The sequence below is a fragment of the Alexandromys fortis genome, unplaced genomic scaffold, assembly GCF_014885135.2.
Source record: "Alexandromys fortis isolate MF-2015 unplaced genomic scaffold, M_Fortis_MF-2015_v1.1 scaffold_164, whole genome shotgun sequence".
Taxonomy (NCBI): Eukaryota; Metazoa; Chordata; class Mammalia; order Rodentia; family Cricetidae; genus Alexandromys; species Alexandromys fortis.
Window position 1 is genome coordinate 2,581,834 of NW_026068047.1, and position 23,381 is coordinate 2,605,214.

General features: G+C 41.3%; 1 long non-coding RNA gene across 3 annotated transcripts in view; it reads left to right on the forward strand.

Annotated features, from left to right (window-relative positions):
• Positions 1-3,918: 3,918 nt before the first annotated feature.
• LOC126486618 (uncharacterized) overlaps positions 3,919-23,381 on the forward strand; it is a 33,241-nt gene continuing 13,778 nt past the window's right edge. For all 3 annotated transcript variants that reach the window (XR_007588170.1, XR_007588168.1, XR_007588169.1), the window contains exon 1: positions 3,919-5,356. This is a non-coding gene — a long non-coding RNA (uncharacterized lncRNA). The remainder of the gene's footprint in view (positions 5,357-23,381) is intronic.

A 23,381-nucleotide genomic window follows, 5' to 3' on the forward strand; every position in this document is an offset into this window, starting at 1 on the left:
TCCTAAGGATGTTTGCAGAGAGCCCCACATCCCAACTACCTTGAGAACTGTTTGTTAATGAAATCACAAAAAGAAGTTTCCACTTACACAAAAAACACCAGGTGTGTTAACTGGTGACCTTTACTATCCCCTACCCCCCACCCCAAGCCAAGTTCCTCATTCAAGGGCTATATAAGCTGTAACCATTACCCTAATAAACGGAGACCTTGACAATTGGATTCTGCTTGGTCTCCTTTTCTCTCGCCCATGATTCATACAGGTAGAGCCTCTTCAGACCCTGAATAACTGGACCTGCTGGACGGGTCACCTCTGTTCTCCATACATACATGAATATGTGCATTCACACTCACAAATGAACATACACACACATGCAAAGACGAGAAAGCTTAAGTGTTGGCACGACGTGGGAGTCAGGAAAGTCTTATACACTGCTGTTGGCATTGGAAACCAAATCAGCCATTTTTAAAAACAGTATTACGGTTCTCCCCACATGCAAAACAAATATTAAACTAGAACTACCATGTCTCCCAGAAATTCTAATTCTGGGTGTGTATTAAAAAGATCTGAAATAAGCATATCAAAGGAAAGATACCTCTTGTTGCAGCCCTATTCATGATAGCCAGAATATGGAGCCCTCCTGTGTGCGCATCAACAAATGTGCTGACATTTTAAAATGAGGGACGCACTGTGGATTATATTCACACTTTGAAAGACAGGGAATTCTGCCATTTCTGACAACATGGATTAACTTAGAGGACATTATGTTAACAGGAATAAGTCAGGTGTAGAGAAACAAACACTGCAAAAATTCACCTATAGATGAAATAAAAGCAAAAGCTCTTTAGCAGAGTCTGGTGGGGAGAGGGCAGATGGAGAAAGGGGAGATGTCAGTCAAAGGGCACAATGTTCCAGTGAGAAAGGAGGAATAAGGAAATGGCGTGCTTTTGCACAACAGCGTGGCTGCAATTACAGCAGCTAAACAATAGATTCTAATTCATCTCACAAAGAAAGGACAGCCATATGAGGCATGGCTGTGTTCATTGACTTGGTTTGATCGTTCCAGAATGCACATACACAGCAAAATATCACAACATGCCCCGTAAGTACACAACATTATTATTTTTCAATTTAAAAAATCGTGTGTGTGTGTGTGTGTGTGTGTGTGTGTGTGTGTGTGTGTAATGAATTCCTTAGGGATACCTGTTTCCTCTGAGGTCTGAGAACAACTGAGAATCTGAAAATAGGTCTTCGAAGAGAGAAGGAGATGGAGACAGCGGAATGGTAGAAAAAAATCGAGTTTCTTCTCTGTGGCTGTGTTAAAATCCTCTGACCGAAAGCCACTAAGGGGGAAAGAACTTATTTCAGTTTGCTGGTAACAATCCATCATTGCAGGAAGGCAGGACAGGAACTCACAAAGGGACTAGCAGGCCCAGCTGCTTGTCATTCCACACGTTACCTCTGACTGAGAATCTCACAGCCAAGAAAATATACCAGCAACCACTGAGAAACACTCACAGTCTCACGCTTAGCTACTTTCTTGTACAAACCTACCTGGGAATGGTGCTGCCCACAGTAGGCTGGGCCCTCCTCCCTCCATCAACAATCAAGATAATCCCTTACAGATATGCCTATGAGCCAGTCAGAGTTGCTCAATTCTTTCAGTTAAGTCTTCCTTCTCGGGTACTCTGAGCTGTGTCAGGTAAAGCTAACTGAGCTCCTTCCTCATATTAAATGAGAAAGAAGCAAGTGGCCGGAAACCGAGGTCACATAGGGAAAAGCTCCCAGAGAATGTTTCTCCTCATCAGCATCTCCTACCTGGGCTTGCACTGTTTACAGACTCCAGTCTCTAGTGACAGCAAGGATTGCTCATGCAAATAGCCCTTGCAGTCACTGGCACACCTCACCGGATATGCTGGCTTTGGTTTTCTGTGATGTCTGGTACCACAAAAGAAGTTGAGGTTATGGCTCATGAATAAGAAAATAGCATTCTTAGAGAGGCAGAGGGAAAACTGAAGGACAAGGGGTGAATTTGGGATTTCTGAAGATTTTTGGAAACATGGAAATAAAAAAAATATACCCATTGGTGTATTCAAATATGTTCGTGCTATGGTTGGTGTTTTGCTCAAATTTGCTTTATTTTGCTTTGTGTCTATAGTTCTGAAAGGTTGAGGCTAGTTCACTGGTGAGACTCCATGAAAAAAACACATTCTTTGTCACTGGGGTTGTATGGCAACTTTATGTTTTTATAATGGTGATCTTGGAAAGTTATGTGGCATCATTATTCTTACACAAACATGCATACAAAATAGAAAAGGGAAAAATTCTCATATTTGGTATCTTAACTTGTGAACAATCATCAGGTCTGCATTTTTTTAGAGAAATTTTGAAAGCAACAATAAGTGTGGTCATTTACAAAATCAACTAAGTAATTTTGTATACATTTTTTAGAATGAGACCAGGCATAAAGTAATTATGTACAGATAGTATTTTACTTCCTAAACTGCCATGAATAGCTCACTTCTTGGAGTGGGGAGATGGCTCAGTGAGTATAATCCTTTTGTGCAAGCATGAAGATCTGAGTTCAGATTCTCATTATCTGAATACAAAGTCAGACATAGCGGCCCATGAATAACCCAGCCCCAGCTTTGGGAAGGCAGAGCCAGGCCAATCCCAGGGGCTTGCAGGGACCCAGCCTATCCAAACTGGTGAGCTCTAGGTTCAGTGAGAACATCACTCACCAATAATGGAGAATGGTAGTGGAGGATATTGGTGTTGAATCTGTCCCCCTCCTACATAGTGAGAGAACTCTCACAAATACAACTGCATGTGTACAACATGTGTTGAAATATGAAGCGGCGGCGGGGCTGCGTCCCCAACACCCCGGCCGCTTGGCTAGCTCATGCCCGAAATAACAACACACAAACTGTATTCATTTAAAGAACTGCTTGGCCCATGAACTCTAGCCCTTACAGGCTAATTCTCGCACCTGGACTAGCCCATTTCTAATGATGTGTGTAAGCACCCCAAGGTGCGCTTACCGGAAAGATTCTAGCCTAAGTCCATCGTGGGTCGCAGCTGCCTGGTAGCAACAATTTTTCGGGTCTGCTTCGCTTGTTAGAAGCAAGCAAGCGCTCTCATCTAAGAGAGGCTTCCTGACTCAGCTTCAGCTGCAAAACCCTGCAGCTCATTAAGAGGTCCTGCCAAGAAACACTTAAAAGGTGTTGGTGAAAAGCTGAACGCATGCTTTTCGGTTTTCAGCTATAGCAGGAAAAAAGCTGTGCCGTTTAAAAATGCCGGCTTTCTGGGCTGTCCTGCCACGGCAAACTCTGACTCTTTAACGCAGGCGGTTTGTGTGGTTTGCAAGCACAGGCTGCTGAAGCTCGCTTGCTGGCAGGGACCTTGAAATGCCGTAGAGTTGTGGCAGTGTGGCTACAACCGGTACCTCAGCCATGAGGCCGGAAAGCTAAGGAATGGACTGGATCTAGCTGGCAAAGCCACGACTTTAATCCTACTCATATTGCTCAGTAATTTAAAGGCTTGTGTGGTCAGAAAAAGAGATATACAGTAAAGAGATTCAAAGATAAAGAAAATTTTTAAATGATTTACAATGTGTTAAAATTATATGCAAGCTAAAAGTTAAAAGTTCTTAAAAAAAAAAGTAAGAAAAAGAGAAGTTGTGTGTGGTAGTACACGCCTTTAATCCCAGTGCCTAGAAGGCAGAGACAAACAGATCTCTGTGAGTTCAAGGTGTGGTAGCAAACACCTTTAATCCGAATGCCTGCAAGGCAGAGACAGGCAGATCTCTGAGAGTTCGAGGAGAGCCTGGTCTACAGAGTTATTCCAGGTCAAAGAGATACAGAGAATATAAATAAAAGTAAAAATAAATGAAATAGAGGTTAAAATAAAGCGTATTACAAAGATGGAAAATACACAGAGAATCTTGATACTGTATACTATTATGCTCTCTTTGAATTGTTTGAATGCTGAGGAAGGACCAACAGCTGCCCAAAGATATTTGTTTATAAAGGCTGCTGAACTAATCCATCGTAGAGATTTTGATGCCTTGACTTTGAAATTTGGATCTAAGGACATGATACTTTGGAAAGGAGTTTCTTTTTTTGTTTTCACAGAGGACGAGACCCTGTTCATTTCTTCTATTCCGATATGGTATGATAGACCACGCCCTCCTGAAGAGTTCCTGTGAACATCTTCAGAAAATTGCTTCGCTCAACTGCCAACTGAGATGAAACTAGCACACAGGTTATAGCATGAAAGACCTAATTAACGACGCCCCCATTCAGCAGGAAGCAGTTTGGAGAGAAATAACTGCGCCCATATTCCCAAATATGGTTTATAAACGTTCTTTTACATTTAAAGGGGGATATGATATAGATATGAATAATTTGCATTAGTATAGATTTTGCTTTATTGATAGAGATTTAAGGTCAATTTTGAATGTATATAGGTTGTTAATGAATAATCATTAATAGTAGTTAAGCTTGTAGTTATGTTAGTTAAGATTTTCTAGATGTGCATAGATATATTTTAGATAGGCATTCTTCATATCTTTCAAAGGCTAGAGAATATGGCATTTTACATGTTTTAATAACTTAGGACTTTTCATGACAATGAGACACTCTGCTCCTGGCAGCACCAATCTACTTCAAGAGGAAGATGGGCATCAAAGAGGATCCTTATGGAGTTTGATAGCCATTTGGGCAAGAAACTGCTCTTGCCTGGACTATTGCATAAACTGGACACAGAGAACCCGCAGAGAGAGGACTGCTGAACTTGCCTAAAGGTGAGATGATCTTTCGGGGTTCCTGATTCATGAAAGAGTCTGCAAGACATTCTTCAGGACAAGCAGATAGTGACTGCCTTTGAAAGTTCCTGCTTTGTGGAAATGTCTGCTGGAAACTATGGGCCTCTAGGCTGAAGATGGATGCCCCAACGGTACAGAGGAACTTTGGGTGACTGTCCAGGCAGTGAGATGTCTCTGTCATTTCTAGAGTTTGAGTTTGCTTATTTCTTATTTGCTTAGGTAATATTGTATCTTTCTGGACTGTTTGATGGAGTTAAGAATAGTTAGTTATAGTTATAGTTTTTCTTAGTTATGATATAGATTATTGTAATTTTTACTTGATAACTGTTTTGTTATATGTAATTTTGCTATGTTAAGTTAAAGCCTTCTTTTTTTTTTGTTTAAACAGAAAAAGGGGAAGTGATGTGGGAGTGTCATATATCAATCTGTTGATTTCATTGGTTAAGTTATAATAAACCAGCTGCTTGGCCTCATGGCTGGAACATAGATGGGAGGAGTAAACAGAATAGAATTCTGGGCGGAAGAGGAAGTGAGGTCAGACTCTGCTCTGCTCCCAGAGAGACCCGACAGCTCTGCTGGAGCAGAGACGCCATGCTCAGCTCTCCCAGGCAGCTGCGACCCACGATGGACTTAGGCTAGAATCTTACCGGTAAGCGCACCTTGGGGTGCTTACACACATCATTAGAAATGGGCTAGTCCAGGTGCGAGAATTAGCCTGTAAGGGCTAGAGTTCATGGGCCAAGCAGTTCTTTAAGTGAATACAGTTTGTGTGTTGTTATTTCGGGCATGAGCTAGCCAAGCGGCCGGGGTGTTGGGGACGCAGACCCGCTGCTCTTATTTCAACAAACATGTATACATGCCCACACTGCACACACATACACAAATACCACATACGCATATCCATGCACACACTAAAATCTTAATAGATAAAAAAAATATGCACTTTTGGTAAGATGGATGGATACATAGATTCTTTTGGATTGTTTGGGGTGGTCTTGGTGGTAGGTCATGGTAAGGCTTAAGTCAAGGTTTTAATATAACCATAGTTTTCATTTTTAATCTGCACTTTTGTGTTGCAATGCAGTTTGCATATTAAATAACACTATATATAGATCTATAAGCTGGTGGATCTGGCAAGGAGGCGCCTTAAGTCTCAGAGGGGGCGTGGCTGTGAAGCTCCCCTGGGGCTGGGAACACAGCCTTGGTAGCTATACTGACCTGTGGGCTTGATTTACATTAGCTTCTAGCTGATTGAGTTAAAAGGAATCTCTTCTGGGGACCCTGCTTTTAACTCCAGCAGGGTGCCCAAGTGAGAATTTTTTGCTCTAAAGCTATTTTTAGTGACTTAGGCCTTTTCCCTGTATAAACAGTTAATTTCCTGGGCTATGATCTTATGTTAGTTGAAACAAGGTGAAGGGTAAATATAGAATATTGGTAGCCTCTTGAATCAGAAGACCAGTAGATTACACCTTCTTGAGTCTGCTGTTTGAGCAGACATACTTTCTCCTGTATGAAGCTCCTTTCTTATCAGTGACTGCTGTAAATAAAGGCCCTCTTTTTATGTAGATTTTGGCTATGGCAACAAGGACTTGACTGAATCCTTTTCACACCAAGGCTTCATGGTGTGAGGGGGAGGTATCTGCCCTACAGGAAAAGTCAGGTTTATAGACTGCTGGGATATTAGAGAAGAGAGAAATGTGACCTCACAAGATTCCCACAGAATTGACGGTGACTTATCTAAAGCACAGATGTCCCCTGCAGCTCTGCAAAAAAACGGGTTCTCCAGGTGGAGTGTACGCATACACTTACTGGGGATAGTCCCATAGTCCAATAGATTTACTGTATAATATTTGTGGGCTCACCCACACCAAAGCCTTTGTCCCTAATAACCACCTTGGCCTGAGAAACTGTGAGGGGGTGTCAGAATGAGGGCAGAGCAATGGTTGATTATATGGATGGTGAAATCTGTTCCCACCATTAGGAATTCATAGGTGATGGTGGATTTGACTAAGAAAGGAATGTTGGGTAGTAACAGGAACTTAATTCACACTACATTAAGTCAGGCAGGGAGAACAATTAATGTGTTGGCTTGTTTACTATAAAGGTCGTTAGCTTCCAGAAAAGAACCAGTCAACTTTGGTATTAGATTTATTATGTAGACTGGCTGTCTCCCTGATGACAGTGGTAGTTCCTGGCATCCTAGAGTTCCCTGGTCTTTGTAGTTCAGAACTTCAACTAAATGCCTTCTTCTCCAGCATTCACACTAATTCTTAAGAGAGAGTCTGGTTGATCCTGGATCATGTGCTCATTTTTAGATTACTTACTATTGAGGCTAAATTCAGTTCTCTTGTTGACTAGCCCAAGAAACACAATATGTTTTTAAAATTACCTTTAAAACAAACCATACTATCAGGACAAAGAAATATTTAGCTTATGTGAACTGTAGATCGATGCTGCTAGAATAGTAATCTCTTTCCTTAAAGCTTTTTTTTTTCTTTTTAGTGAGGAAATCGTGGATCCACAGAAGCATTGCTTCCCTCTGAAAAGACATATTGCCTTAAGTTTAAGAGTCATTCTTACAAGGGAAAAAATGGAGATGAGCTATTTTTTATCTGAAATAGGCCTGGTAGGCTGAAAACAATCTTTAACTTGGAAACTCTCTTGACAAATTATCTACTGACATGCCTACCAAGAGGATCATCTCTGTTGTCCTCATTGAGGTTCTTCTCTCCGCCCTTCTCCCTCTGAGTAGCGGTGAGAGGATGACTTGTATTAAGGACTCGAAGCTAAGACTATAGACAAACCAACCATGGGAGTCCTTGTCCTTTTCTGTTCTTCCTTTCTTCCTCTAATTGCCTAAAAAAACCAAGTTTTTAATCCTCCCCTAGAATTCCCTGCCATGCCTTCTAGTGGGGAGCTCTTCTCACGTGGGTGGAGTCTTATGTATTTAAGTGCTTCCTCATTTTCTTCCTACCCTTTATCAGTAGCAATGTTCTTAAGCTTACACTTACTAATTTTTTTGGTGTGTTAATGGGAGCTATTATCTGTTTAACATACAGTTGTGATCAATAAATATTTACTGAGTGAATAAAAACGTATTATTTGTAAAATGGTAATTCTTTGATTTGGGAAAAGATAAGATAATAGAACTCAGAAAACCATTTGTAGAACACAAAGCATCATGGGCATGCCAAAGTTGGTATCTCAATATATAATCACATACTTAGGTGCATCCCATACTAGATTTTGTTATAAAGTAACAGAATCAAATGGTTTTTTTTAATTTACCTTGCATTCTTTTTTTAATTATTTATTTATTTATTTATTAAAAATTTCTGTCTCTTCCCCACCGCCGCCTCCCCTTTCCCTCCCCCTCCCCCAATCAAGTCCCCCTCCCTCGTCAGCCCAAAGAGCAGTCAGGGTTCCCTGCCCTGTGGGAAGTCCAAGGGCCACCCACCTCCATCCAGGTCTAGTAAGGTGAGCATCCACGAAACTGCCTAGGCTCCCACGAAACCAATAGGTACAGTAGGATCAAAAACCCATTGCCATTGTTCTTGAGGTCTCAGTAGTCCTCATTGTCCACTATGTTCAGCGAGACCGGTTTTAACCCGGGCTTTTTCAGACCCAGGCCAGTTGGCCTTGGTGAGTTCCCGATAGAACATCCCCCTTGTCTCAGTGTATGGGTGCACCCCTCACGGTCCTGAGTTCCTTGCTTGTGCTCTCTCTCCTTCTGCTTCTGATTTGGACCTTGAGATTTACATCCATGAACCCACAGCAGCAGTGTCTACCTGCACAAGACTGGTTCTATCAGCATTTCATGTTGGATGGGGGAAGGCTCATAAAGCTCCATCCCTCCTCAAGGAGCTAGAGGCAGCTAATGGTTGCTGGAGGAGGACATGTCATATTCCTCATAGCCACTTGTATACATTGCCTTTCTTCATGTAAATAATCCCCCCACTCATGCTCATGCAGGCAATCCTTATTAAAGACTGTGGGTCATTCATGCACACATAAAAAAGGTATAAACATAAGACAGTCCATGTCTTACATGGGAGAGAAGGGATTTAGTGGAAGGCCGGAAGAAATGAGAACTTTGATTAAAGAACAGTGTGTGTGTGTGTGTGTGTGTGTGTGTGTGTTACCATGAGAGAATATTTTTTACAAAAAGAAATGTAAATATAAAAGTAAAATAGAAGTATAAAAAAACAGAAGAAAAAATCTCTTGTGTCATTGTAACCAGACATGGATGGCTTCATAGTGTTGGACATTCAATTGCCTCCCTCCCATGCCTGACAACTGATTCTGAACTGTTGGCCAGTGTGCCTACATGTGGTTTCCCTCGAATGAAGTTCTAAAGAAGATAAGATTTCTTATATGCTCCTTGGTTTCTACTAGAAAAGGACCACAAAAGAGCAAGGTGGAAGCGGCATGCCCTTTCCTGACCAAGCTTCAGGAGCCACTCCCGGTAGATTTTGTTAGCAATAAGTGAGTCACTAAGGTCAGCTCAGTTTCAAGAGAAAGGAACATATTTTATATTCACCACACAAGCTCTACCGCCTAGCATTTGAGTAGTCAGAGGAAAAATTATTCTTTTGAATTTTTCTATCTATAAAATGTGGCCCTTTGAGGATTAAAGGAGATGATGAATGCATTTATCTCGGTAAGCTTTCAAATATTCTTCTATTATTGAGAAAAGATACATGGGGGAAACCCTTGTAACCAAGAAAACGGCATCTATGAATTGTATCACCCTGACTACTAGAGAAGAACATTGCTCTCTTGTATTTTTCTCTAATAGTGCCTTGCAAACCTCCCTTATTCTGCAGGAGTATATTTATAAGACAACAATGTTAAGTCGGGAGAGTAACCCCAGCTCCTGGCATCCAGGGCTGGGAGTTGCTTTGGTCTGGACTTCAAATCCCAGCATGCCGCAGGATATTTAAGTGGGCTCCCAGAGGAGGCCCGCATGGTTCTGGGTTTGCACGTGCGCCCTGCTTTCCTGTCTCCCGTGCCATGGTCTAGGCCACCCGAGGGCGCTGCTTAATAAAACATGGGCCATTTATTTCGGTTTAATCTGACCTAATTGGATTTCTTTGCGCCATGTTAGGATTTTTCCTAACCAATTCTAAAATATTTTTGGACGTGATCATTCCCAGTTCCAAACAATTCAGCCAAATGTGAGTTTGCTGAGGCGAGTTCATGGGTTTGTGTCTACCAAGTTCTCTTCCTTAGCTGTGCATATAGTTCTATGTCTTATTAGTGCTGTGTATTATATGCGACGCTGTAATTCTGTCAGGAATAAAAGAAAAATATTTTACCAGAAAAAAAACTATCTGTTAGTTATCAAATGACAATATTTTTTTTATTAGGCGAGGAGACAGCACAAGAGGCTAGGAATTGATCTTCATTTCATACAAAAACAAAAACTTCATAGATTTTCAGATTCTTGGCTAAAATGTCACACTGAATCAATAACTAGACACACAATTAGTGAAGCACACAAAAATCAGTAACATCGGTGGGGACAATCACCCTTATCAATCTTTGATCAGTGACTTGCGGGCAATTAGTTTCATGCAGCCCCATTCAGAGTTGCTCCATTCCTGTTCTTTGCCTTTCACAGACCAAGAAGTATTTGATCTTAGCACAAGAAATTTTCCAACAGAAATATATTAAAGGGCTTATTCAGTAGGAAACACCGCATAGTACATCTGTCTAGTGCAGCCATGATTCTGTGTGGCGATCTATGGATCCCTGCGAAAGCCTCAGGAGAGCCTCTGCTGCAATCAGTTTCTGATACATCCTATCCCTTCCTGAGACTCTGGACCTGGGTTTGCCATCACTTTTACTCTCAGCATTGGGGGTTTTCTAGAGCTTTCCTTTATATACGGATCTCGAAATTGACCAAGAATTTCCTCTTAGCTCTGAATACATTTTCTCATCTCTGGAGCCCTTTGCCCTGTTTCTCAGGCATTACTTCACCTTCCAGAGGGCTTCAGCACTGGAGGAACAGTTTCCTGTGGAATGCAAACATCAGTCTCTCTCTCTCTCTCTCTCTCTCTCTCTCTCTCTCTCTCTCTCTCTCTCTCCTCCTCCTCCTCCCCCCCCTCCTCCTCCCCCCCCTCCTCCTCCTCCTCCTCCTCCTCCTCCTCCTCCTCCTCCTCCTCCTCCTCCTCCTGCCCTGTTGCTAGGGGAAGGGAAGTTAGACTCTTTGGAAGTACTTCAGCCATCATCACCATTCTGTTTCTGTGACAATATTTACACCTCAGGCACAGCCCTGTCCCTCCCCACTGGGTCTTTCAATGGGCTCACTCCTCTTTTCATTCTCCCAGTGACTTGTGGTCACTGTCATTATCCTAATCCCTGGAACCTCTTCTTTGTTGCCCTGTATCCACCTTGGCTCTTTTCTGAATGTGGGAGATGAATAAAGACCAATACTCAGAAAGTAGGAAGGAAGGTGCATGTGCTCAGGTCTTCCACAAAGTCGGTGTTTACTCCCAGAGCCCCAAACAGGCTTACTGAAAGCATGGGAGACACTGGCGTGTGTGTGTGTGTGTGTGTGTGTGTGTGTGTGTGTGTGTGTGTGTGTGTGTGATTTATTGTAAAGTGACTGAGATCAGGAGGAGACTTGAGAGGGTTCTGAGAAATTGCAGCTCCTTGTTACAATTTAGTTTGAAAGTTGACAGCCAGCTATCACAACTCCCCCCCCACCCCGTCCCGGTTCTGAGAATGGTGGCCTGCCCAGTCTTTTGTGGATGCTACCACTACTGGAATAAAGGCAGCACAAAGGCATTATAGATTAAAAAAAAACAGTGTGTAAATTATGCCAGCAGTAGAATAAATCAAAGCAGCCAAGAAAAGTGCATATAAGAAAAGGTCTGAGTTAGGCTCTCCCACCCATTGGGCTTCAGTATCTCCGTGGTTAGCCACTTCTCTGTACATTGAGCAGTTTTACAATTAATGATTTCTACAGAATTTTGAATTATCTTACTTTTCCATATTAAACGCCTTCTGGACAATCGCAAGTGTAAATATCTATACATTTTTCTTCTGATATTAATGAAAATTAAACATACATACCCAAAGTATCAATGCCCAACTAACCTCCCTATTAAAAAAATCAGCCATATTACAGTTTAATTAAATTGATAGCTATCTTTAGTTCACAGTAATTCATTCCAGAACAGACAAAATATAAAAGTAGATAATTAACATTAAGGAATCATTTGCTACACTTATTGAGTACATATCAGTGTGCAATCATCAAATGTACAAGGCTAGATTTTTAGGCCTTGAAGCAGTGATTTTATTGTCATGGAAGCTTATGTGGAAAGTGTTAAAGGCAAAACTCTATATGTAATTGACTATTGTTTTTTGAAACAAGCAAAACTTTTAAAATTATTTAAAAGGCTAACAAAGTAAGATGCCTCTTTCATCTTCCTAAGTTTTTTTTTAATATAAAAATAAATTCCATGCAGTCTATGGCAGGAAATCAAAGACTATAGGATCCCATTGTTTCTCTGTTTTAAAAAGAAATCATAACTAGATAAATCACATGTTATTTCTAATCAAATTGTGTGTGTATGTGTGTATAGTATTATAACCCACATTAGGATTTCCTCTTTCCTAAATACAATTATACAATTCTCAGGTAAACAGTGAGCAAGATATATATGTATCTCTATATATGTATCTATATATGTAGATAGATAGATAGATAGATAGATAGATATAAAGAGAAAGCCCTTAGAAAGAACACTTTAAATATTGAAATAAGTGAATTATTTTGGGTATCAAATGTGATCTGGAATGAGAAATTTCTCTCCTGAGTCCCTATAGACCATCTGATCATATTTACTCAAATATCACTAATAAATATAAGCAGGAAATTAAGCCTGTGTTCTCTCTATATGTATCAAACCTAGCTTGTCTGAGAAAGTGAGAGTTTGGAGAAATGATCCTGATGACAGTTTAGCGGTAAGCAGTCCCTTTTGCTCGCGACCTCACCGCCTCAATCCACACTTAGACATAGTTCTCCAGGCTGCTGTTGTTTCCCCGTGAAAGGCTAGCATCGTCTGAGTTAGGAAATCCAGAGATTCAGCTGAGCCAAACAAAAGAAAATGTGCACTGGAAGCAGAAAATGTCCTTGTCTATACCACATGTGAACTAGGTGACCTTGAGCAATATTTCGTCTTTCTGACCTTTAATTTTTTGCTTCATAAAATGAAGGTGATCAAAACTTGAAGTTTGCTGGGTGGATTAAAGAAAACAGTGACTGTAGAGTGCTACCCCAGTGCCCTGGAGTTGCTGTAATGAGTAACAGCTCCTTAGATCTACCCCTCTCAGGTCTGCATCTGTCCGGACGAACACGGGAGGCAATATCCCCTGGGCTTGCAATATGTTCCTTTATTCCCTTATTAGTCACACACAGTGGACCAGACTAGAATTGCAGCTTCTGGTTATCTGAAAGTGGATGAAATAGAGACTGTTGAAACTGCCCTCAGAGTAACTGAGAAGGTAAATACTGTGGAAGCCCAGGAGCCATTTGCTCCAAAATAGTAGAAATGAAAGAAGCTTTCAAGGAAAGAGATAGAGAGAGAAGAAAGAAAGAAAGAAAGAAAGAAAGAAAGAAAGAAAGAAAGAAAGAAAGAAAGAAAGAAAGAGACTTGTGGAAAAAAGTACTAGTCACCATGTAGCTATCAGGAGCACAGATAGACAAGACTCTCTAGCGCAGTGGTTCTCAACCTTGCTGCTGCTGTGACCCTTTAATACAGTTCTTCATGTTATGGTGACCCCTAACCACAAAATTACTCATTGCTACTTCATAACTCTAATTTTGCTACTGTTATGAATTGTAATATGAACATCTGGTATGCAGGATATCTGATATGTAACCCCCCCCCCAAAGGGGTCATGACTCATGGTTGAGAACCATTCATGGGTTGAGAGAGATAAACAAGAACATTGAAGATGTGCCCAGGAGAGCTCTGGCAGCAGTTTAAGCATGAAGACTGAGAGAGAAGTGTTGGGTTGACCAATGGTCTTAGTTTACGTGGTATGTAGTCCTGAAGATCCTTCTTTGGAAATTTCTCAGTCCTACAAAAAGAAGGCAATTGATCATCCTAGCTCTGGGACACAGAGCAGGCTCACTAGTGCAACCTGGGTTAGCCTAAACTTACTGAGATCCTGGATGAAGGAAGACATTGGCAACATTCATTAAGTGGGCCCTTGGTTACAAAGAAAGATCGGGAAGCATCATGTTGCAGGGGGAACATGGTTCCTAGAGCTGTATGAAGAGGAAATGATACAGATATATCTGGGCATTTTTTTTTATCTGGAGCGCAAAGGCTGACCAGATTACTGCCTATAAGGATCTCCTATTTCAGTAAGAAATATGGCACACATCATTGTAAAGTAAACCATAGAATGACCTGAAGCAGTTCAGGTCAAAGTTGGTGAGATTCAGAGGAGCACGTTAGGGACTGGCCTGGAGCAAGGTGTTCTTGAGGATCTTGGGATGACTTTATGGAGTAAATAACCAGGGAGAAAAAGAGGAAGAGAGCGGCAGGAGGGGGCAGAGCGAGGTTCCCGTGGAAAGCCAGCCCTGCTCAGCAGAAAATCCACCTGGCACCTCTGGCTCTGCCAGAGGAGCTGAAGTGGTGAGGAGGAGTGAGTCATCCTCCCAGTCTGAATCTTTCACCCTCAGTTCCATTCCCCCCAAATATTTCCTTGGAGTTCTGTAAAACATGACGCTCGGTCGGAGTTCATTCAACTGCGGCTATACTTCTCTTCTTTTGTAACTAGACTAACTAGCCCTTTCTTTGTTTGCCCCGAGCCTTCACTGTGTTAGAACTAACTGAGCTGCCCCATAGTATATCAGCAGCCATCTTCAGGGTATTTATTCCCCTACAACATTGGTTTTTCACGAATAAATGTTGTGGTTTGAATGAGAATGCCTCCCCAGAAGCTGATATGCTTGAAAATTGCCCCCCCCCCAGTTGGTAGACTGTTTGGGAAGGATTAAGAGGTGTGGCCTTGTTGAAGGATGTGTCACTAGAGGAGGGAGGGCGTTGACATTTCGAAAGATTCTCACCATTCATTCTTAGTAGTTCCTCTTTGCCACTGCTTACCTTCAAATGTGAGTCCCTGCCCATTACTGAAGCTATGTCCTTTGCTCCACCATCACGGACTCTAATGCTCTGAAACTGTAAGCCCAATTAAACGCTTTCTTTTATAAACTGCCTTTGGGCGTGGTGTTTTGTCACAGCAATAGAAAGGAACTAAGATAGGCACCTGAATGGGAATTGACAGCAAAGTTGAAATCGGGTGTTTTTCTAGTGATCTGCTTCCTCCCTGGCACTCCTGTAAATTGAGTTACCACCGAGCCACGCTCTCCCCCCCCCCCTAGCTCTCCCTATCATAAAACACAGCATTCACGTCTCATTTCTCAGCAAAATTATAAGACATGTTGGGTGGATTTTCACATTAATAATATTTTAGCTAACAACACTTTGAAGAGTCTACAGACCATTTACCGAGGTCTAACTAAATTATTTTAAATACTTGTGTCAAAATTAATGAGCTGAAGCTTTTCTAAAGTAGTAACCTAACGTTTTATTGTGGGCAGAAGCGCAAGTCCCCAATCTCTGAAATTCAGCATTCTGTATTAGATTCTTCCTTAATTACTGAGAGTGAAAAGAATGTCATGCTCTGTATTTTTCCATAGTTTTCGTGGCAGCCATGTCCTCTCTAAAGTAATTCAGATGATTAGGAAGTCCTTTTCTGATGTAAATGTGTCTTCAGAACATCATGGAATTATTGCAAATGGGAAGTGGAATTTATGTTCTTGTCATCAAAAATAAATGTGGTGGTTAACCTATTCTTTGTTTTGGCCTTCCTATTTGCCTCTCTTAATAGGTGCTCTTGGTACCAAGGTATTCCTAGTCGCTGAGAGGCACACATTCTGTCTGCACAGCAGGCTGACCTTTGCAGAAAGGAGTCAGTGTTTGTAGGCTAAAACACAAAGGAAGAGGAAAGAATTCGCTGGGTGGCTGTGTGCAGGAAGGAAAGTCATTAAACCAGCAGCCCTGAATCTTTTTCGCATTTCTCCGTTCCTCCCTGGCATCACTGGACTGGCCATATTGCTGCTTCGGGCATGGAAATGGTCTTCTCAAGCTCTTTGCCATCCTAAAACTCTCACCCGGTCTGCTCATTTCCTGGGGCAGCGGGTGCAGAGAGGAAGCAGTAGATGGCGCCCAAGCTGTGTGAAATACAGCCCCACTGCTCCGGGGGAAACAGCCTGCTTCTGCAGGAAGGCAGGTGACCTGGGTTCCCCGTCCCTGCCTCCAGGTCACAGGCATACTATTTTTCTGTGATTATAACCAGATGTCCTCAATTCCCCAGGCTCCAAATACACTTAACCTTTCTTCCCTAAACTGTTCTAAATTCTATACTCTTCCCTTAACTTAAAAAAAGAAACGGCACAGACGGCACTTATCCATAGTCTGACTTTTTACCGCAGCTCTGCGTGCCCCTTTCAAATTATTCTCTTTCTTTCTCTGTCCTTTTTCATCTTACAATTTTGCTTTAACCCACCAAAGAGTTCAGTGTGTGAATTAAAAGAAATATTACAAGACAAACCTTCTCTCGGCCCAAGTGCTGTGGAATTATTTGCATATGTAATCTCTTCATGGGTCTTCTGCTAGCGTGGGTTTTTTCATCTCCAGGCCTCATGATGTAACAAAAGAATGAATTATGGTATTACTGGAGGAACACTAAGCCCACAATCTACTGAGGCTCCAGCAGTTTTAATGGGAACCAAAGAAAATTCAAATTATACATTCTTTCATGAATTTATTTCTCTTCCCTGCTTCCCTCTCCTCTATTACCAACCTTCTTATCTTTTTGTTATTCCGTTTTCTATCTGCCCAGTAACAACCCTAAAGCTACCTTTGAAGCAGTCTCAAAGCCAGCCAGTATTCATTGATAGAGACATAAAGGATTGATGTATTGCTTTGTAAGGTGGTTAGGTTTATCACTAAAGACTTATTTAAATTAATAAACTACCAATTTCAAAAAGATGAAATGGATTGGCTTAGTGGTTTGTGTTTATACAGCACCATCTAGTGGCAGATAGATTAAAAACCCATGACATTGGGTCTGGTTTAAATCTCCAAGGTTTTGGGGGATTTGGGCTACTTGTTTAGTTTGGCTTGGTTTCTCCATTTGTTTTGGCTGGGATTGTTTTTTTCACTTTTCTCTCCATCCTGGGGTCTCTTTTCGTTGTCATCAGGAGTTTGAAAGTCTACTTTGTTTTGTGGAGTAGGAAAAAAACTAGTCTATTTTAATATTTAGAACTTTGGCCTTTCCTATACTTTTACCCCTGCCCTTCACAAGTACATAAAAGACATGCTTTGCTAATATTAGGGAGAGTTAGTAATCCAACAAAACAAAAGCTATTGCTGCGCTGGTCTGTTTTAAACCCTTCCGACTTAAATCTCTCTTCCTTAACTTTGACATGCATTTGGAGTCTTTAAAAGGTGCCTCAATTACATTTATTAAAGAGACGCATCTATGAGGATGATAACCAGGTTTTAGAAGCTGGCTCACTATTAGCAAGATTGGAAATCAGTAGCAACCTTTGCTATGTCCACATGGAAAGAAAACATTGATGATCATATGCAGACCAGAAACTTCTTATGATTTGCGCTTCTAAAAATTCATTTGCCTGTTCAGAGACCTTGAGCTTGTCCTTGAAGATGACTTTGCTTCAACTAGGAGGTGCTCCTAGGATGAGATCTCTCTCTTCTTTTCCCACCTTCCTGGCTGCAGGGTCTCCAAAGCCCTTCCACCTTTCCTAGGGCCTCTCTTTAGTCTTAGTCGGTTCTCACTAGCCACTAGCCAACCAAATCTGCCAGTGTCAGTCACCACCTACACACACACACACACACACACACACACACACCCTGCTGGTGTGTTCCCTTTGCCTCTGGAGGGTTAGACTTTCTCAGGATCTCTTTCATCTTGTTTTTTTTTTTTTTTTTTTTTTCAAGGCGGGCTTTTCTGCTGTTATGCCATCTTACACTGTCACACGGTCTTGTAGATAAGCTGATAGACATGAAAGCAAATTAAAACATAAAACATGCTGGGAAAGCCTTAAATGTCTTGACTAGTAGGAGAAAATTAAAGAAATGACTTTTAGACTTCACATGATGTCTGTTAACCTTCCCAGTATAACCCATCCATGGAATCTTCCTCCTTTAATTTTATCTTCCTCTCAGGGTTCTGTGACCGTGGGAAAAGGCTTCCTTGTCTTTTTTTTTTTTTTTTTTCATCAGTACGATACAAAAGTGAGTATTCTTTTTCAGAGTGGCAGGTTTTCAAGCACGTGCATTGTGTGGACTAGGTGGGTGAGGTGCATGGGTCCAGAGGCATTTCTGTTTAAAGGATTCCGACACCTTGCCTGCGATTTCTGCTAACCTACTCCAGCGTTCTCCTTTCAGAAGTGACATTGTGAGCTCTCGATCTCTCCCAACACCGCCCCCCAGACTCTTGACTCAAAAGCTCTTACTCTGCAGACGGCATTAGCTGTGATTTCATAATTGGTGGTTAGTACTGACAGGCCGTGGAATTTAAACGGTTGTTGGGATCCTCGTTGATTAAAGATTTTTAAATTAAACACCAGTGTTATTTGAAGGGGCCAATCTTCCCCAGCAGGAAGTGTTGTGGACGAGCGCCAGACAACATTCACTTTCAACCTTCTCTGCAAGTGCCAAGTTTATTATATGTTAGAAACAGAACGGGATTAAGCGTATTCCTAGAGTGTAATCATTTAATTTTCCCATCAAGATATGAAGGCAGTTTAATTATTTTTTAATTGCATAACCAGATCCTGTTATGATACAAGATCCTGATGTGATGAATACACAATCTTGCGACCTTAACAATGGCAAAAAAAAAAAAAAAATACCCAACCAGAAACTAAAAAAGCTCCTCTCTTTCTCTCTCTCTTGTGTGTGTGTGCATGCACGCGTGCACATATACAAAGTATATACAGAAATTTATTTAAAGTAATATATAATCTATAATCCTTTGTTGATATTGCTACTTTTTGAGTGGCCATTCACTCAAACTTTTCCTAGGGAATCTTTTCTTTTAAGAGGAAGAGACTTTCTTCAGTGTTGTTTCAGGCTATGTAGTTCTGGGGCTTTTTAGAAACCTATAAGATACTTTGCTGGTCAGTTTTTTTTTTTTTTTTTTTTTTTTGTCAATTTGACATAAAGCAATCATTTGGGACAATGGACCCTCGACTGAGAAAATGTCTCCATCAGATTGGCCAGTGGGCAAGTCTGTGGGGCATTTTCTTGTTTAATGATTGTCACGGGAGGACCCAGCCCACTGTGGATGGTGCCTCTGGAGTACACCAGAGTACGAAAGGGAAGTGGGCAAAGTCATGGAGAGCAAGTCAGGAAGTGATATTCCTCCACCGTTCCTGCTTGAGTCCTGCACTGACTTCCCTCACTGATCCACTGTTATCAGGATGTGTAAGCCGAATAACCCCCCCCCCCCCGAGTTGTTCTTCATCATGGCATTTATCACTGCACTAGAAAACGAACAAAGGCAGCTTGTGGTACTGTTCGAACAATGAGACTCAGTAAGAGAGGAGACTAACTTTATTTGATAGGACCCTCCCCCTCCAGGAATTCACCTGTTCATGTCTGGCCTCTGTGCCTGTTGGCTGTCTGGAGACTGAACACACATAAAGGTGGGGCTTTACGTCTTCTCTCCACTTCAGAAGAACACAACCATCTTTTATGCCACTTTTGTACCAGCGGGCAGGGCTTGCTTGTCAGATCTGTATGCAGGGTTTCACACTCAATAAGAACGCCAAGGAAGCACCACCTTCTGGTACTGTGAAAGCTAACTAGCAAAGACAAAGTTTGCTGCTCAGTTCCAGACTGGTTTATTCATGTTCTACAATCAAAGTAAATGGCATTTTCAGTAATAGTGTCTTACCATCTAGTTGTGGTGAATAACCAAGATCAATGGCAATTGTTATGTTGTTTGTGTGTGTGTGGTGGGAAGGTTCTAGGCCTCCCTCACCAATAATTGATAAGGAGGTATCCTAGCACTGAGATTTTCATTTAATTAACTCCTATCTTCTGGCATTGTTTACTCATTCAGAACATCTGTTTAAACTTCTCTTTTTTAATATCTTTAGTTAACTTATAAAGTACTGGATTTCTATAAGGCTTGGTTGTATGTCCATAGTTCTTAGTTTTGATTAGCCCTCTATCCATCATTTCCTCGCTCCCATTCCCCATCTCTGCTCAAATGTTTAAACCTGTACTCTTCTTTCATGTCAAATATGCTCTCCTCTTCCCGATTAAGGCTTCTTCCCTTCCCTCTCTGAGAAGCCCTGCTTTCTGGATTTCTGACCCCTAAAGATCCTACAAGTTAAACATACAAATCTAAAATTCAAAGCTAGGCTCTACAAATGAGAGAGGAAATGTGGTGTTTATCTTTCTGGACTTGGATTTCTCACTTAGTATATGATTTTCAAATTCTATCCATCAAGGCAAAATTACTCATCTTGTCCTTTGTTTTTCTATCTTTGAACCTTTGAACTCTCATCCATACTCTGAAGTTTGAGGTATGTATTAAAATGTTCAAATAAAGGCAGAAGGGAAGAGATACATTATTTATTATTTGAGAGTTATGTGCACATAAAAAGTACTAACATTAAAGGAAAATGTTTTAAACTAGATACAGTCATGACTCTCATACAAATGTATAATTATACAGCTTATACTAACCAGGGAAGCACTAAGAGCCTACAACTGATTCATAGGAGGATTAAATTGATACACATATTGTAAATGTGTTCCTCACACTATCCGAGATGGAAACTGTGGTGATTTGAATGAGAATGGCCCTGTAAACTCACATGTTGGAATGCTTGGTTCACAGTTAATGGACTGTTTGAGAAGATTTAGGAGGTGTGTTCTTGTTAGAGGAGATGTATCACTAGGGGTGGGTTTTTGAAGTTTCAAAAGCCCATTCAGGCCCACTGTCTCTTTCTCTCTGCCTGCTAACTGCAGATCAGAATGTAAAGCTCTCAGCTGCCTCTCCAGTACCATGCCTTTTTTGTTTCTTGCCATGGAGATCATGGACCAGCTCTGTGGAACTGTTTGTAAGCTCCCAATTAAATGCTTTCTTTTATGGAAATTGGATAAAGGCAAGTTTCTCTCTCTCCTTCCCATCCCCCTCCCCTCACCGTGTATCCCTCTTCCTCCCTCCTTTCCCTATCACATGGCACAATACAACACAATAAGGAACCCCTTGCCACATGAAGACCCCCTTGATTCAGGGATTTCCAGGTTCTAGAATTATAATTTTTCCTCCAAAGACAGTCTCTCTCTCTCTCTCTCTCTCTCTCTCTCTCTCTCTCTCTCTCTCTCTCTTTCTTTCTATACAACATTGTGCCTCCATGTAGGCCTGCACGCCAGAAGAGGGCAGCATATCTCATTACAGATGGTTGTGAGCCACCATGTGGTTGCTGGGAATTGAACTCAGGACCTCTGAAAGAGCAGCCAGAGCTCTTAACCACTGAGCCATCTCTCCAGTCCAGGACCGGGTTTCTTTGTGTAGTCTTGACTGTCCTGGAACTAGCTCTGTAGACCAGGCTGGCTTCAAACTCATAGAGATCAGCCTGCCTCTGCCCTCTAAGTATAGGGATTAAAGAATTACACCATCACCACTTCACCACAAGAAATAAATTCTTACCTTTTATAAATGACATGGAGTGACAACAGAAGCAAGAAATTATAGAGGGGAAAACAGGATACTAAAGATATGAAGTAGGAATTGAAAAAGTAGGGAGGAGGGCCCCAACTGGGGAATAGGGAGGGAGGTAAATACCTAAGGAAAGGAGGGAGGAGGGACAAATAACAACAAGGTTGTTTGATAAAGCCTCAAGGAATCTTACTACTTTATACTTCCCAAAAACCATACAAAATAATATAAGTCTAGGAATATGTGTGTGTGTGTGTTTACACATGTATGCATACACATATATATTAAAGGCATTTGGACTACTAGGGCTAACAAGGCTCTCCACAAGAACTGTAGACTACCAAAATTTCTTAAGTACTAGGCACGAAAAACCTCCTTTAGAATGATTAATTTTTATATCTCAAATGACTCACAAAACATGTAGACTATGCTTGTTGCCCTTGGTTGCCACTCAGTAGTTGAAGGTAAGCACCCTTGTTGTTGAAGGCATTGCAGAATACCAGGAAGCTTGCTGTGGAACAGTCTCCTACAGAAATGACTGAACAGTGAGATCTCAACAATGGCAATCTTCCTAGACATGCTGACTTGGCAGGAGTAAATAATCTCACAGGTAACACTCCAGGAGAAGGAACCATAGGCAACTGATGATTATTGAAAGAGGGAAAGTTATCCTTACCCAGGAATGAGTCATCTGGTTGGTTATCTAATACAAAGTGGTCAGCTCTAAAACTACATACACACAAACAACAAAATCAGATTCATAGGTTATATATATTGTATATACATAGATATATAGATGAATATATATGTAATCATAATAATTGAGGAAAAAGAGATTACCATGATATAGGATTCCCCTTTGTATGTTGTGAACATATTTTATTGCCATTGGTGAATAAAGAAGCTGCTTGGGCCTATGACAGGGGAGAATATAGTCAGGCTGGAAGAGATATAGTGAGAGAGTAGGTGGAGTCAGGGAGAAGCCATGTAGCAGCTGCAGGAGCCAGAGACTGGATGCCTAACAGAACCATATGGTGATACACCTATTAATAGAAATGGGTTAAGATATAAGAGCTAGCTAGAAAGATACTTAAGCTATTGGCCAAGTAATGTTGTAATTAATACAGTTTCTATGTGATTATTTCAGGTCTGGGTGGCCAAGAAATGAACAAGCAGCCTCTGACTACAGAATGGTACCCACGATCTGGAGCCTAGATCCACATAAGACCTTAAAAAAAAAAAAAGCTTAAGAAAAAAAAGAGGGCTTCTATACCCACAGAAATAGGAGTCAATTGGAGCTTGTTGGTAGCCACATATTTTTAGATAGGGTCTGTTTGCTGGAAGAAGTCATAGTCAGGGCTCCTTTAAGAGGTTTCCTCAGTTTTAGTGGCAAAACCTGCACAGCTTCTTTAAGGGAAGGGTTTCTGGTTTGTGCTGGCAGCATGAACTCTGGCTCTTTTGGGATGTCTTGTATTTAAATGGGGTTTGTGAGCAGAGTGCTACAATTTGCTTAATGGCAAGATAGACTCACTGTGTGCCTGAAAATGGGATGGTGAGCATGGCTCACAGAGATTTCACTGAGTGGACCTCCACCATGTTGGACTGGGCAGAGCCTAAAGGCAAAGCAGCCTTAGTCCTAACCACACAGTCTAGGATTTTAAGAAATCCTCATGGACAGAAAAGGATTATAGATACCCAATAGGACAGATTCAGACATAAAAGATATCTAGACAAGACACAGTGTGTTCAAAAAATGTATGTAGGG